Raw genomic sequence first — 16254 nt, 5'->3', positions numbered from 1 at the left:
AGCTGAGGAAAGGAATGTGCCCTATCAGGGATGAAAATCAGTTGTCTGTATCTTTCAATTTTCATAGCACTGTTATTAGGCAATGTTTTCATTTACAAAAGAGAAAATCTATATGCTTAACCTATTCTTATGCAATGTCAGTGGCTCTCTTTCCCTGGCCTACAGTAAAAGGCTCCCATGACCTTCATCCAGTGCTATTTTCTAATTTTGGTTGTTGAAAGGAAGAGCAGCCACAGTGGACAAAATTTTAGAATACTGGAATTTTTGTTTCTGTTAAAAATCAATATAAGCATAAAAATTTTAGCCACTAACATTTCTAGTTTGAAATCTTTCAATGCTGTGAAAACATATTTTTCTTCTCCAAGTTACCAACGTGGTAGATTTAAGTCCCAAGCAGTTCTCTGTTCTTTAAGAAGATTCTTTAGGTATCTTGAGATACTCTTTCATGTCTCATCCCTTGACATATTTAGATTGTGAATTTAGTTTATATGTAGATCCTCTTGTAATAAGGGGAGCTTGTAATAATTTTGCAGACCTAAGACTCTATTATTTCCTGGCATTACTACAAACTCTTTCCTACAGACTTTGACTGACTTCTATCACCTCTCTATTTTTCATGTGGCCTTTTCCCCCCTTTTTTGCACAATTTAACATTACATTTTTTAATGCCATATCTTTGTTTTTGCTGGCTTACATTGTTTCTTCCCTATATGTCTGTGATCAGTTATCATGACCACATGGATCACCAGTGGTTTCATGATGGAAATAATTTCCCTACACATCAGCTTGCTGCAGAGCTCAACAGACAGTGTGCTTACTCCATAGGAAATACTACCTTCTAGTGAACCTATTTGTTTCTCTGCTCAGGGAGGTGAGCATCCTTTCTGCCTGTCATCTTTAAATTGAATTTATAGTCATCAAATATAAATATATTTACTTCCCTTGCAATTAAAAATGAAATAGTTACTGAAGTTTCTTCTCACAAGATTTGCATTTCTGTCCAGTTGGAGAAGGGCTTCTTTTTTCTTCTTTAAAACCTATGTTTAGTATTTTCTTCATGGATGTAATTCTTCAAGACTGATTTCCCATGTTTGTAACTTTGTACTACATCCTTTCTGAAAAGTAATAAAACCTCCCTCAACATACCAATTAGAAAAAAAAAAAAGTTATAAACCAGAAAATGTGTTTAGGTACAATAAGTCAATTTAATATGTTTCATTCATTCCCATTCATTCCTTTGGTATGCTTGATTTTAGAACTGATGAAGTAAATAATTTGCTGTCAAGAGAAGAAGCATATGGCTATAGCAGTTCTAGGTGAGAAAATTTTCATTTCTAAACGCGTAACAGCATATGATTCCATATAAACTACAGAAATGGCTTTATTTTCTTTTTGAGATATTTTTCAAATTCTAATGTATTTCATAGGTAGAATAGTTGATGTTAGAAGGCAGTTCTGGAAGACATCTGATACAACCTCTGTGCTCAAGCGGAGTCATATTGTGCTGGTTCCCTGGGACCATGTCCAGATGGCTTTTGACAATCTCCAGGGATGGAGATTCCACTACTTCTCTGGGCAACCTGGGCCACTGCTCAGTCATTCTCACAATAAAGAGAGTTGTTCCTTACATTCACGAGGAATCTTCTCTGGCTCTGCCTCTGGTCCTGTCACTGGGCACCATTGGAAAGAGCCTGGACACCTCTTCCCTTCCTTCATATACTTATATATATTGATGACATTACCCTTGAGCATTCTCTTCTCCCCTCATCATTTTCACACCCTTTCTCTGGAAAGAATATGTGAAAATACTTCTAATATAGCCCAGGGTATCATTAGCCTTCCTTGCAGCAATGTCTTTACATAAGAAATCACATTCTTGTACTGTTTTGGTTTTTTAATGAGAGGCTTGCTTGTAGAAAATGAGCTTTCCCCCCCACAGCATTTAAGATATTCTTTTTGTTATTCCTGTACTTTTCTCAGAGACAATGTAATGATAGTAATTTTTCAAAAAACAACCATAAACAGGATTTACTTCACTCTTTAAGCTGTAGTACATAATTAGAGAGCGTTTCCAAGTAATACCCCACCTCTAGTGTATCAGTTTTGTAGCTCAGAACAGCTAATAATTTCCTAGAACAAGATCTATAAATTAATTACTATTGACATACAGAATTTAGTGTTGAAGTTCATACAGTGCTGTGGAAACTTGTACCATGGTAAAACTGACTTTAATCTATCAGCTCTGAGACTTGCACTTTATAATTACAAAACTGAGAATGATTCATTCATATCTGTCACCAGGTTTTAGCCACTGTCCTTTCTTGTTCCAGTGTTTTCCATTATTTAAAAATTACAATATGACACCTGGCAGATGCTATTTGTATTTCTATTTTTGTTCTTTGCCTCTACCACTGTGAGCAGTAAGAGTTTTAGCGCTTGTATGCCATTTGTCCTTCAATGAAGGCAGCTGAGGTACATTCTTCCCCCACTTAGATAAAGAGCAGTTTAATGAGATTTACGTGCTGTTTCTGGTAAAAGGCCAGTGGATGATTAGTGAACTAGCAGTATACTGACCTCCTCCTTTAACCTGCTTTATATTCACTGCATGTTGACCTACCAGTGTAAAGCTTAGAGCCAAATATTTAATGATGTGTCAATTATTCCACGTCCAAATTTTCACTCACAAGTACTTTTATGCATGCAGCAGGCTTACTGAATGTTATTCGATATCCTCAGTTCATAATTGAAACAGAATACGTAAATAAAAATGCTAGTTGCATAGAGATTCTGTGCCTCACATTCTAGATTTTACATATCTTGAAGTACCTTTAAAAATATTCTGATAATTAAGATTTCTTAAACTATTTTTCTTTAAGTACTTAAACATGACTTGAAAAAAATATAGTGCATTTGGATTATCCTTCACATGATGAATCACACCAATGCTATTTTTTTCATATTTGTAAGATGAAATTTCAGAGGAATACCAGAATCTTTTTAAAGCCATTAAACGGATATTTTGACTTGACTTGCATTAGCTAATGGGTAGAAAAGGGTTACAGTGGAACACATCTAAAAAAATTCTGCTCTGAATCAAACTATGGTGGAATGTAACAGTTGCTGCCTCGTGTTACTGCTATTTGCTGATGCAGCTCAGTGCAGTTGAATCATCACAAGGGAGACATTTCAAGAGCTTGGTATTCAAATATCTCTTGGATGAAATCCATAAAAGAGCGGACATGGGCTGAGTAATAAATCCTGTAGATATGTATGCTGGTGCCATGAAATGGTATCAGTAATCCTATCCAGAGTAGCAACCAAAATATCACAGCAGTAGTCTGCCAATACTTTTCCTTTTAATAAAAATTCTAATAATGAAAACAACAAGGTAAGAGATATAAATTTTTATATAGCAATGATGTTCTCTTTCCAGTTAATAATATATCACAATAGTGAAATATATGACTGCCTATGACTCCCTGTAAAATCTGAAATGTGAATATATGGCAGTGAAGTCCAGGCCACTAAGCCTTTTATGCATGGAAGCAGGCATGGAAGATTCTGCATATATATCCATTGATGTGCTGGCATTCTCAAATTCTGTAGTAGTATCTAACGGCTGGTAGTATACACTGCAGATTGAAGGCTCTTAACTTATCAAAGTCCACATAAGATTTTCTAGCTTAAACAGCTAGAAAATTGCAGCCTGATTTTAGCAAGGCCATGAGCCAAAAAACTTAAGTTTTCAGGCCCGGTCATTATGGACAAATAATTCAGAATTTCATGACCACTGTTAACAGGCTATTACAGGAGCAAATCCTGAATCACGTGTGACCCCTCAGTCTCTCCCAGGACTTCTGACGTTGCTCTGACAGCTGTTGACTTTGACAGAGTGCTTCCTAAAGATGATATCTGAGTATGTCAAAATTATTTTGCCAAAAACACAGGTAGCATGCAAATTAAAACAAATAATAGAAAAAATCTTCAGTGATAGATATGTGAATAGTAATTAGATTGCATTAAAAATAGTGAAATAATGAATAAATCACACATAGGTAAGTTACAAATAGCGAGTAGTTTTTAAGCATGTCCAAAAGAGCTTTCAAGTTGACTCCATTATGGTCCATTCATGTGTTTCTCTATTAACCTTGCTAACTGACAGACTTTGGGCCCAATTATTTGGGCAAGAGAAATATAATTCCCTTCACATGGAGTATATGTAATGATTAAGAACAGAAATATATTATTTTCATATATTTTCATGTCATTCAACTGTCTCTTCTGAATGGTTCCATTGATTTCACATTTGTTTCATTGTAAATCTGACTGAACTAAATTTGACCTTCATATCTAAGTCAGTATTTTCATGTAATTCCTTTTGTTGGCTGACGTCCCATACTGCACAGTCAGAGCAGTATTAAACATCTCTGTGCCTCCTTTTTCCAGTACATATCCTATTTAAATAAGTGAGGTTAGCAATACCATTGTAACATGGATTGTTTTCCTAGTGAAGAGTGCAAGGAAATTGTAATTTTGAAGGTGTTTAGATTTATTTTCCAGTCCCTCATTAAAAAGGTAATTCCTGTTACATGATAGGTGCAGAAAGAGTTTGTGTCTGTGTGTATAAATGTGCACAGTGAAGAATTCTGTCTTCACCACAATTTCATCAAGTAATTTCCTCCCAAGAAGAGGAATCAGTGAATTTTGCACTCAGCTGCTGCAGAATAGAGTTTTTTTATGAGCCAGACTTCTTGGAGAATCCCTTGAAATGGACTTGATTCATCTGGTCAGAGCATGAGATCTTTAGGAATGGGCATTTTCGTTCACAAGAACTCCAAAGGAGTTCTTTGCCTTAACAACATTTTTGCTCCATTACACTGAATTTCACATAGCTGGGGAAATGCTGGAGCCTTTTGCTGTTCTATAGTCCAAGGAGAATCAAATCTCCAACTTGCCAAGAAAAAATGAAGTTGGCTTTGTTCAAAGTGTTGAAAGAGTGTTGTAGGAGGGAAAAATGGTCATGATAAAGACATATTTGAAATTCACTTGGGAATGGAAAGGGTAATAACAGCAAAACCCTATACCAAGACTACTCAGTATAGTCAGTGCAAGACCTTTTAAAAATTTGAGCTTTCTTTTTGTACTTCGCTGTATTATTGATCAAATCCATCCTAAAATACATAATGGCTTAAATATATGTAGGCCAACATTTGTTATCTTGACTTAATAATAGTTTTTGTAAAAATCTGATTAATTTTTAATTTGTAACACACCTACATTTCACAGGGGTAATCACATAATCCTGATGATCTGGAGATAATCTGTTGATGACCCTAACCCAGACTGCACTGTGTTATACTCTGTGCTCCTGTCCATTCATAAAGCTATTTTTAACAATGTAATTAAGAGAACAGTCTTTACTATAAATAAAAAGGCATAGCTCCACATCAGAATTAAAAAAAAATTATACTGGTAATAAATTAATGCAATAAAGGCTAAAAGTAGCCTATCAGGAAAGCCAGATGACAGCAACATATGATGCCTTTTATTTATGACAGAGCACCTTGTCCCATTTTATCATGTAAAAAATGCCTATTTAAGTATCTTTTTCTTACTGATTCTTCTAATTTTTGAGTCAATAAAGAGAATGTTTGGCCATGGGATAAAAAATAGCATCACTTTCTAAAGATTGACTTGTTTTAGCACATATGAACACATTTACCTAATTGCTTGGATACCTTTTAGCCCCTAGTAATGGAATGGATGAGATTTAAATTCTAAAAGTAACTTTTTAGACTGTATTTAGGAACAGGGTAATGGACATAAACATTTAAAGAAAGAGAAGAACCACCATTTATTTAGTATAATTAATTTGCATTATTTTATGCATAAAGAAATTAAAATTAAATAACTAATTTATCCTGCTAAGTACTCTGCTGTTTGCCTGCAAGTAAATATCTGAGTTATTTCATCAAATCTGACAAATTTGTTCTGTGGTTTGTTTCTTAGGTCAATAGTTCAACTGTTTTTTCAACGAATCTGAGACACTAAAAATGATATTAGGATTTGCAAATTCCTAAATATATTTTGGAAATCAGTATAATAAAAAAACCATAAAAATTTAGGACGCAGTTTACCTGAACACTGGCATACTTTTATGGCATAAATAGCATATAATTCCAGTTATTAATTTGAGAGTATAAAATTGCAGTGCTGATAATGTCATTGTTTGCTGAAATGGTAAATGCTTTTAAGAGCAATTTTTTCCTAATTTGTAGCTATCTGGTAATTAATGTGGCAACCAAAGGAAGCTTGTATGACAAAATGACCTAGTAATTATTAAAATTATAATTCAGTATCTCCTGCAGGTGTTTCTAGGGAATATAAAAAGGAAAAAGCCGTTTTAGACAAATTGGCAAATTGACTTTTTTCCCCCAGTTACTTTGCTTAAAAAGTTTACATTGGCTCTGTGCTAAAGGATTATTTCAGGCTTTGAAGCAATCAAGAATGAGCTGATGAGGTTTTGAATGAAACCAGAGTGAAAATTTTAAAGTTAAGGACCATTCAACTGTGGGAAGTTCCATCTGAAAATAAATGGTTGAGAATAGTATTAGACAGACTGTGCCACAGGTATACAGAATTACATTGACTCAATAGAACAAAAAGATATGTATTTGCATTCCTGGGAGAATGACACACCAGGGTCTGACTAAGTCTACAAGTATAATTAGTTTCCCCTAGAATTATTTCCGCTTCTTTTCCTTTTCCTCTTCCTCATACATACCTATGCCCATTCTACGTCCTCCATGTATCTCCTCTATTCTCTCTGTCCTTTGGAACTTCAAGAGGTCAATTCTGAGGCAGCATATGTGCAGCATAATGCTGGGGAAGCCATCCTACAAAAAATTTCCAAAATATCCCAAAAAATCATAATTAAGAGTGCTGAAGAACACAAAAAGTCTAGTTTGTGAATGAAAAGGAGGCACTATTTCAAATGGTGGGTATTTAGGAGGCTAGCTTCCAATAGTAAAGATCTCTATTTGCAATAACCAGAATAGCAAATCCAAATTTTATTTCCTTACAGCTGACACACCCAAGCTGGGAAAATTAATTCTCTAGGAATGTCAACAATGACACATCAATGGTGTATGAGATTGCCAGCAGTGTGAATTTTTACTTCCTCTTCATGTACAGGGTTGCATTACATAAGATGGCTAGAAGAGGAAGACTTGTACTTTTCAGCCTTCCCTCCATTCTCAGCACTAAACTGGCTTTACTAAACCCTATTAATAAATCATAGGACCTCTTTGGGTTTATTAGTCTTCTGTTTGATGGAGCAACTCGAGCATTTACAAGACACATGACTTTTATCTATTCAAATTAAAGAATAAAGAATTAGCCTAACCCTGGCTATAGCTGTTTAAGTCATTAGTCAGGCAAGTTTGTCTCATACTGGGTAAATGCGATTCTGATCCCAGAAATTGTTCGGACATAGACTTGCTCTGCTCCTTTGAAGAGAGAAGAAGTGAAGAAAAAATTCATAAGACTCTGGTCTCTTACACCCACTATAACAAAATGCTTCAAGAATTATATTCACTGTATTTCACTGTATTCAGTACTTTAAGAATTCACAGCTTAATGGACAAGGATCAGTACAATTAAGTGAGGGAGAACAGAGAGCAGGTAAAAAGAAAGGATCTATCATTTGACATGCAAGGTCACCTTCCAAAAGTTCTTGGAACCTAATTTTGTTCTAGAGACCCTGCAAAAATTATGCTCACAGGCAAGTGAAAGTCTGCTTGCTCACTTGGTGCCAGAATTACCACCCTTATTGACCTTCTTTTCTCACTCTGTTAGTCTCTTTCCCACCAAAAATGTGTGAAAGGGTTGAAAAGGCAGTGAAGGGTAGTAGTTGGTGCAGCAACTAGGGATCTGTTTCTACTACCATTTTAGGATTTTGATCTTTGATGCTGATGAAAGGCATGTCAACTTCCACTCTGTCTTGACGACTATGGAGGTGTATTATAAAACATGTTTATTCAGACAATTCTATGGCCTGTCAAAAATCACATTTAGTTTCACATTGTGTCTGATGCTCCAGCTTGACTCCTTTGGCTACACTGAGCTAGAAGTTTATGTAAGAAAAAGGAATGAGTTAAAGCACTCACTACAGACAGCACTTTCAGCATTTTATTTTCAACATGGAAAATATAACACTATTACCTTCTTGCTGTTGCAGGAAAATATTTATTTTGATATGGGAAGACATGGCTAGTGACAAGTGACATGCTCAGTAAGACAAGGGATCTCCAGAAGCCAGTAGGAAAAGAAATGGAAAAATTTGTGCCTTTCCAAGAATTTTTGTGGGAGCTGCGGTCAGAGGTAAGGCTGAAGATCAGGCAAGCTATAAAGCTGTGCAAAACAATCACCATGATGAAAGAAAAGACATCAGTGAAGTCAGGAAGACATAAGGAGATACCAAGGCTAATGAAATAGAAGGAGGAGGAAAAGATCAGCAATACCCAAATAACACAATTATGAGGGAGAAGAGCATACAGTTCATGGCCAGCATTTTCTTCTTCTTCAGCCAGGTCTGGGTTTTCAGGTCTTATTAATCACATATAGTGGGGTGTTCCTACAATGGGGGTAGCTACCCTGTCAGTTGCCCAGGCAGATGTATTAATACACAATTAAATTTTAAAAAACCTAATATGCAGACCTCAAGGGTACTCAAGATTGTTACAGACAAGTGAAGCTCTGTCTAAAACATGAAAAGTATGTGTGAATTTTTGGAATTGGGACTCTGAAGAAATCTCTTCCACAAAACTCCAAACCAAATCAAACCAAACCAAGTCAGAAACACATAGAAACAAACAAAAAAACACCAAACCCTAAACCACAAGGTAAAAAAAAAAGTTTAAAAGTTTATTTTATAGTGGCTTTCCTGTGGTGTGCAGAGAGACTTCTCTCAAGTAAACATGCTCTCTTGTCCTCTGAAATTACCAGCTGTGAAGTGGGAAACTCCATGATGCCACAGAAACTAACCCTACACAAGTGTTTCCTCTGCTGAGATGGAAAAGCTTACCTGTACTTTACTGTAAGAATGAGTTCTCACACATCCATGTTTGTCTTGGCTGTTTTTTCTTAGAAGGAATGGGCTATGTGTACCTTAGAGTTAATCCTACCACTACAGTTGCCATTGACTATGTGTGTTGGAATGTGCAGACTGTAAGATGGTTGTACTGTACTCTTCTATGCTGTTTTCTTAAAATAAGTTACTTTTTAGTAACTTATTTCCACTTGATGCCTTGAAAGTATGTGTGCTCCGGGAATAATAAAAAACACACTAATTTAAGCATCTCATAAAAAAGTATTAAATGTCAAATACCAACCTGTCTATACTTAGTTTTTAGGGTGAGTGTGTAACCCCTGAATGCACTTCAGTTTTGTTTGTTTAAGCCATTACTTACATTGGTCATACTCTGCAGAATATCTTTGAATGTATTATGTATTTTGTTCTGTCTCTTAATAGATTTCCCAGATTTCCCAAAGAAATAAAGTGTAGTTATCTGTAATCCTCACAGTCCATGAGTTCAGCACTTTCTGAAGTACAAATACATAATATCACATGAATATTCACAGCTACAATCAAACCCATGATACATCACTGTGGCATTAGTGCCAAACAGAAGGGACTTCCCACTGGAAAGCTGTGCAAGTAGGCCTAGGCAGAATGTTCAGCTATCCATTCATTTACTGTCATGTGTGTCATGCAAAACTGACACAACAACTTGTTAACTTGCAACATGTCACTACTGCCATAACTACAGAAACACATATGTGCAGCAGATTGTAGGAAATACAGCAGGTAGACATGTTAGGAACAAAATTCTTGGCCAACACAGTTTATCTTAAACTCACATGTTTAAATATCAAATAATATTTATAAAGTATCAAATCATAATTTTATTTACTTCATCTAGCTCTCTTATGTATTTAAATATCAAAAATTATCACAAATATTTTAATACTACTGAAGGGAAACTGACAGAGAGATAGATTTATGTTGCACTCTTCAAAGTAGCACAAAACAGAGAGGAGGTTTGTACTACCTGAACGTGTAAAAGTGAGGGAACAAAAGCCTTTCCAGTCTCTCTGAACTCCCATCAAAGCCTCAGCTAAATAATGTTGGAGAAGAGATTCACTTTGTATTTTCAAATATTTCTTCCCACACTTTCAAGCTCTACCTATGAATTAATTAAGAAAAGCAGAATAGTAAAAAGCTGTTAAGATAGCATGACAAAAAGAAAAGCATTTAATTTCTATGCAGTTGGTTTCCTGTGACAGGGGAAGTGATACCAAATTTATGCTTCTGTAAAATGTGAAAAAAATACTTCACATGTTAAACCCGTCAGTGCCAAATCACAGTCCTGTGAGATACTGTCCTGTTTTTTCCAGGGCAGAGTTAATTTTTCCATATTAGCCGTGCGAGGATGTAGCCTGCAGCCATGTGGGCATGTCTAGGTTGTTATTCTATGCCATGAACACACCGGCTGGGGTGGAACTGAGAGACTCATTTCCAAGAAGGTGGGGTGTGTCAATTGCATTTGGAAAGAAAATCGTGGGCAGGGAGGATTGGGTCACTATTTTGAGCATTGTCTTGAGGATGCACTACAGTGGGTCAGGGTGAGCATATTTTGCATGTAAATCACCCTCTCTTTGTACACTTTTTTTGGATAATATTATGCTTTTTCAGTTCATTTTCTCATCTTATTGTTGATTTCAGTAAATTGTTCTTATCTCAACCCTTAATCTCTGCCTTTTGTCTGTCTCGACTGTGGGGGAAAGGGCAGCTGTATTGCTGTTTCTAAACCATAATAGATCTATTGAACTTCTGGCTCCTGCTGCCATCCAGCATGAAGGGATGTAACAATGAACACTTGAGAGCCTGTTCTGCAGCCCATTGCCTGGCTCTGATAATCTTTGATAGCCACAAGTCAATGGGACTCAATGGGATGTATCAGGGACCTTGGCAAACTGGCTGATATTTTTGCCAAGCCACTCTCCATTGTAGTTGAAAAGTCATGGTGGTCAGATGAAGTCCCTGATGACTGGAAAAAGGGAAACAGCTTTTCCATATTTAAAAAGGGAGGAAAAGAAGATCCAAGGAACTATAGCCTCTCTGTGTCTGGGAAGATCATGGAGCAGATCCTCCTAGAAGATATATTAAGGCACATAGAAGGGCATGATCTGAGGCAGCCAGTATGATTTCACTTGTCCAATCTGGTGGTCTTCTGTGAGGGAATGGCTGCAACTTTTGACAAGGGAAGACTGACCAATGTCATCTACCTATGCCTCTGAAGGCCTTTGATGCAGTCCCCACTGGACATGCTGTCTCCAAACTGGAGACAAATGGCCTTGATGGATGTACTACTCAGTGAATGAGGAATTGGCTGGATGGACACAGCCAGAGAGTTGTGGTCAATGGCTCTTGTGAACCATCCAGGTGGAGGCCGGTGAAGAGTGGTGTTTCTCAGGGCAGACAGAGGTCTGGGGTCTGGTGCTCTTTATCAATGACATCAACAGTGACATCAAGTGCACCCTCAGCAGGTTTATAGATGACACAAAGCTGAGACACTCAAAAGGCAGGATCCTCTCCAGAGGGACCTGGACAAGTTTGAGAAGTGGGTCCATGGGAATCTCATGTGGTTCAACAAATGCAAGTGTAAAGTGCTGCCCCTGGGCCAGGGCAGTCCTAGATATGAGTACAGACTGGGGGAAGAACTCATTGAGAGTGGCTCTGTGGAGAAGGGCCTGGGGACTCTCCTGGGCAAAACGTGGATGTGACCCAGCAGTGTGTGCTCACAGCCCAGAAGACAATCCTGTCCTGAGCTGCACCATAAGGGAGTGGCCAGCAGGGAGAGGGAGGGGATTCTCCCCCTCTACTCTGCTCTCATGAGGCCATATCTGGAATGCTGCATCCACCTGTGGGGTCCTTAGCAGAATGAAGACATGGACCTGTTGGGGTAGGTCCAGAAGATGGCAAGAAAGATGATCCAAAGGATGGAACATATCTCCTATGAAGACAGGCTGAGACTCTCTGGATTGTTCCACCTGGAGAAGGCTCTGGGGAGGCCTCGGTTGTAGCCTTTCAGTACCTTAAGGGGGCTTATAAAAACAAGGGACAGAGACTTTTTATATGAGCAGATAGCAACAGGACAAGAGGTAATGGTTTGAAACTCAAATATGTTTAGATTAGATGTTAGGAAGAAATTCTTTACTCAAAGGGTGATGAAAGACTGGAAGAGATTGCCCACAGAAGCCATGAATGCCCCTTCCCAGAATTGTTCAAGGCCAGGTTGGATGGGACTTTGGGCAATCTGATCTAGTGAATGGCATCTCTGCCCATGGCAGGGCTTGGAATTAGACAACCTTTAATGTCCCATCCAACTCAAACCATTTTATGATGCTGTTCTGGTTGATCCTGGCCTTCTCTTGCCTGGCTTTTATGCCCTGTTGTTTTCACAAAGAGTAGTTTCAAAAGTAGAATTTCGGTACTCTAAACTGTCAGAACACAGTTTCTTTTTTTTCCTCCCTTCCCTTTCTACAGATAAAAATGTGCTGCAACAAACTTGTATTTCTGTAGAATTTACTGTATTCTTTTTTTTTTACCAAAATTAACCTTTGGTTATTCTCTTGGCTCTGGCTTTTAAACAAATAAAATGCATTGTTCTCTGTTTAGATGACTAAAATAATGTTTCAGTTATTTATTAGTAATAGGCACATCAACTCAGTCCAACAAACTTCCTTTCAACAAGAAAAGCTTTCTCCTTCTGAATGAATAATGCATATTGGAGAAATAACACCACTCCTGCATTTTCTGAGTAGGTTGATAATGTCCTATCTTTCAGCAAATGCATTAGGCAAATGAGAACTCTTTGGGGAAACAGTCATCTCCCAGAATAGAACACTGTGTTCTTGCTATAGCAGAAAGTTACAGTGTTAGCAACTCCATGGTTTAAAACTCTGGATGACTTGTCTTTGCAGTCATAACTGGAGTTGTGCAGCAGGAGTTACGTATTAATGGTCCTCCTTATTGTCAGAAGAAGCAGCTGGCTCCAAAGGGCTCACGTCATCCCCAGCAGATGAGAAAGGGTGATGAAACAATGAAATAAAGTTGCAGAGAGGTGCAAAATGTGTCACAAATATACTCTCATGGCAGCATTTGGTTTATTTTCCCAGCTGGTAATCTTCCCAGCAGGTGCTTAGAAACTGTGATAACATTCTCTGGAAAAAGACAAATTATGCTGCCATTCACTGAAGAGGTTTTCTATGATTTGCAGGCTTTGAATACACAGAGGTCCTCAGACTCTTTAAGGGCTTAGATGAGGGAGTCCTCGCTGTCTCAACTAGTTCAACATATCTTATTTCCCAGAAAAACCTTCTTAGACTGGCATCAAAGCAATGGATTTTATGTGTATTGATAAAGAACAGAAAAATACACATTCATAAGCCTCATACTATAAACTCTCTAAGGCAGGGACTTTCATGACAAAAATTTCTTTATATATTCACAGGCTATAAACATATATATTTTATGCAACATATATAAATGCAACATGACTGCTGTATAGAACACACAAATTTTTAGACTGTATTCTTCTGAATAATAATTCTATTATTATTATGTTTTTAAAATTACTTCTGTATTAAAAACCCCTACAAACAACACAAAAATAATAAAAAAAAACAAACCAAATGAAACCTAAGTGTCTCTGTCTGAGCTATTTAGGAAATAAATGTAGACAAGTTAGAATGTTCTGACACTCCCTTAGAAAATGTCACCATTTTTCTTTTTACTTTTTTCATCTTAAATATGTGGGCGGTGAAGACAGCTGATTACTGTGTCTGTGAGATCATAAATAAACTGGGTCTCTGAAAAAGATCTAAATAGAAAGAAGGCAAGAAGGCAGTATGAACAGAGACAAAATCAGAAAACTGGAGAGGAAATAATCTGATGCTACACTGCCATATTTGACAACTCTGTACTGAGAGTGGGGAAGATTGAATGCAACACAAGATGGGGCTGAATAAAAGATTAAATGTTCAAATGTAGTTTGGGAAATGCATTAGGAAGTTAATCCAAAGCTATGTTTTATCTGTGGGATGGTATGTTATGTATGTGGCATTAACAAATTAGAAATAATTTGGTCATTTAGAACAATTTTTGCACAGGAATATAGTGAAAGGTATACCTATGCAGAAAACACGTGTTATTAGCGACTACTAGAAATCTGCATCATGGGTTGTGGTTCAGTCATGTCCTTTGAATTTTGCTTACATGCTTGCAAAGGTACAGCGTCCCTTCCTCCTCCGGGACAGAGACTCCTGTCTGCAGCCATTTGCTCAGTTTCTGTATCACCATAGTCTAATGATCTACTGGAGTTGTGCTGCGGTCTTGAACTGGATTGCAGCATTGCCTAGTGACATTTTCTTGGCTCACTGCCCAGACTGAAGATTTATTAAATATTTTATGAGTATTTAAAGGAGACTTTTTAAAAGAAAAATACCTCAGAATCTCTGACAATGATTTATGGCTTTTGAAAGTTAAGAGTCAGAATAAGGAAGAGATTGAGAATGTACCAAGGATAATGCTTCCTTTGTGTTTCTCACTTCATCTAGCAGGAAAGTAAAACTGACCTTCTGTTGCCACAATTTGATTATTTTCTCTGTGTCGCTGATTAACACGATTTTCATCCTGACTCTGGATACAGTAAGGCATCTGACCAGCACATAAAAGCTTCCTGAATATCATGCTTATTCCTGAAATACAGACAGAAAAGATAGTGCATCCACTAGTCTTGTTGATTTGTATTGCTGCAATGCTTAGAGTCTGAGCCAAAGAGATTCTGCATATGCACAGTTAGCCAGGTACAAACTGGACATGAAAACCTCTGTTCACTCATCTTTGTGCCCCAGTCCCATAGTTTCACAGAATTTGCCCAGCTGAATTCACTTTGTTATGATTTATTTCATGGCAGTACCCATGAAGATCAAAACAGAAATGTAAAATTCTCCATATATAAGCTATTAATGTATACAAGAAGAACCACTGTAGGGCCCCAGTATTTTGAACGGATTAGAATTTTTTAGTATGGTACATGTCTTCAGCAAAAAGAAGAATTATACATGAATGTAAGAGTATGCTTTCATACCAATTGTCATCAGAAATTGTGTATTTTTGTACCTCAAGCCTCCCTTCTAAAACTAGAAATGTGACGGGGCTCACCCCCAGATTGGGGTGACCCCGGGAGGTGGTAAAGTCTCTCCTCCAACCCGGGCCTTCAAAGAAAGACTCAGTAGTCTTCAGTCGTCCGGTCTCAAGGTAGTTTAGTTTATTGCATGTTATCTCAAGGCACACACACTCCCTGACATTCTCTCTGACTCCTTCTCCCTCTGCGTCTCTATCCGTCTCTCTCCCCATCTCTGTCTCCATTCATCTCTCCCTGTCTCTCTCTCCGTCTCTGTCTCCCTTCGTCTCTCCCACCCAAGGGCTGGTGCCATCTTTTATATCACACATTGTGTATTAAATGTTTATAGTTTTTCCCCAATGCCTATTACCTATATTGAGCAGTGACTTTCTACTCTAAACCAATCTGTGAGTGCCAACATCACCAAGAACATGGAGGATAGGAAGGAGAAAGAAGGAGGACAGGGCACGCCCAAATCCCTCCATCTTAGAACTTCTGACCCCCATGTACAAAACTCAGACCCCTCTGTACAAGGCCTAAACCCCCCCTGTATAGCACTCAAAAATCCTTCCTTTCACTTTGAGACTATTTCTACTATAATATCTAAACTTTTGTGATTTCTTGTTCTTCCTGCAAGGTTGGTAAATTGTTCCATGGATCAAATTCAAAACCACAGGGGTTTCCGGCTGCCTGCCAGGGTCTCAGATGCTTCTGACCTGGACCCGGAACATCCAAGAGTGTCTGAGGGACACCTTGGGTTCTGACAGAAATGAATTTCAGTCTCTCAGTGTAAGTGCTGAAGTTCTAACTGCTATTCTGCTTATTAACAGTTTTGTGAATGTCACTTTAAAAATCTGATTTCCTGCAGTTGAGTCAACAGCAGGTCAGTTTATAGCATTTTAATGTGGAATTATTTAATCTAAAAGCACATAACACAGGTTTATTTTACCCAAAGAAATAAAATATTGTGAAATAAATCCTCTGCTAAAGGGCTTTTTGGAAG

At 37.5% G+C, this 16254-nt stretch overlaps 1 long non-coding RNA gene across 1 annotated transcript; it reads left to right on the top strand.

Annotated features, from left to right (window-relative positions):
• Positions 1 to 684: 684 nt before the first annotated feature.
• On the top strand, positions 685 to 9533 carry LOC128822073 (uncharacterized). Its single transcript, XR_008441347.1, has 3 exons — positions 685 to 871; positions 1257 to 1316; positions 8240 to 9533. It is a non-coding gene; the product is annotated as an uncharacterized LOC128822073 (long non-coding RNA).
• The last annotated feature ends 6721 nt before the right edge of the window (positions 9534 to 16254 follow it).

This window comes from Vidua macroura, chromosome Z (genome assembly GCF_024509145.1).
Source record: "Vidua macroura isolate BioBank_ID:100142 chromosome Z, ASM2450914v1, whole genome shotgun sequence".
NCBI lineage: Eukaryota > Metazoa > Chordata > Aves > Passeriformes > Viduidae > Vidua > Vidua macroura.
Note: the sequence above shows the minus strand (reverse complement) of the source record. Positions and strands in the feature narration are given on the sequence as shown.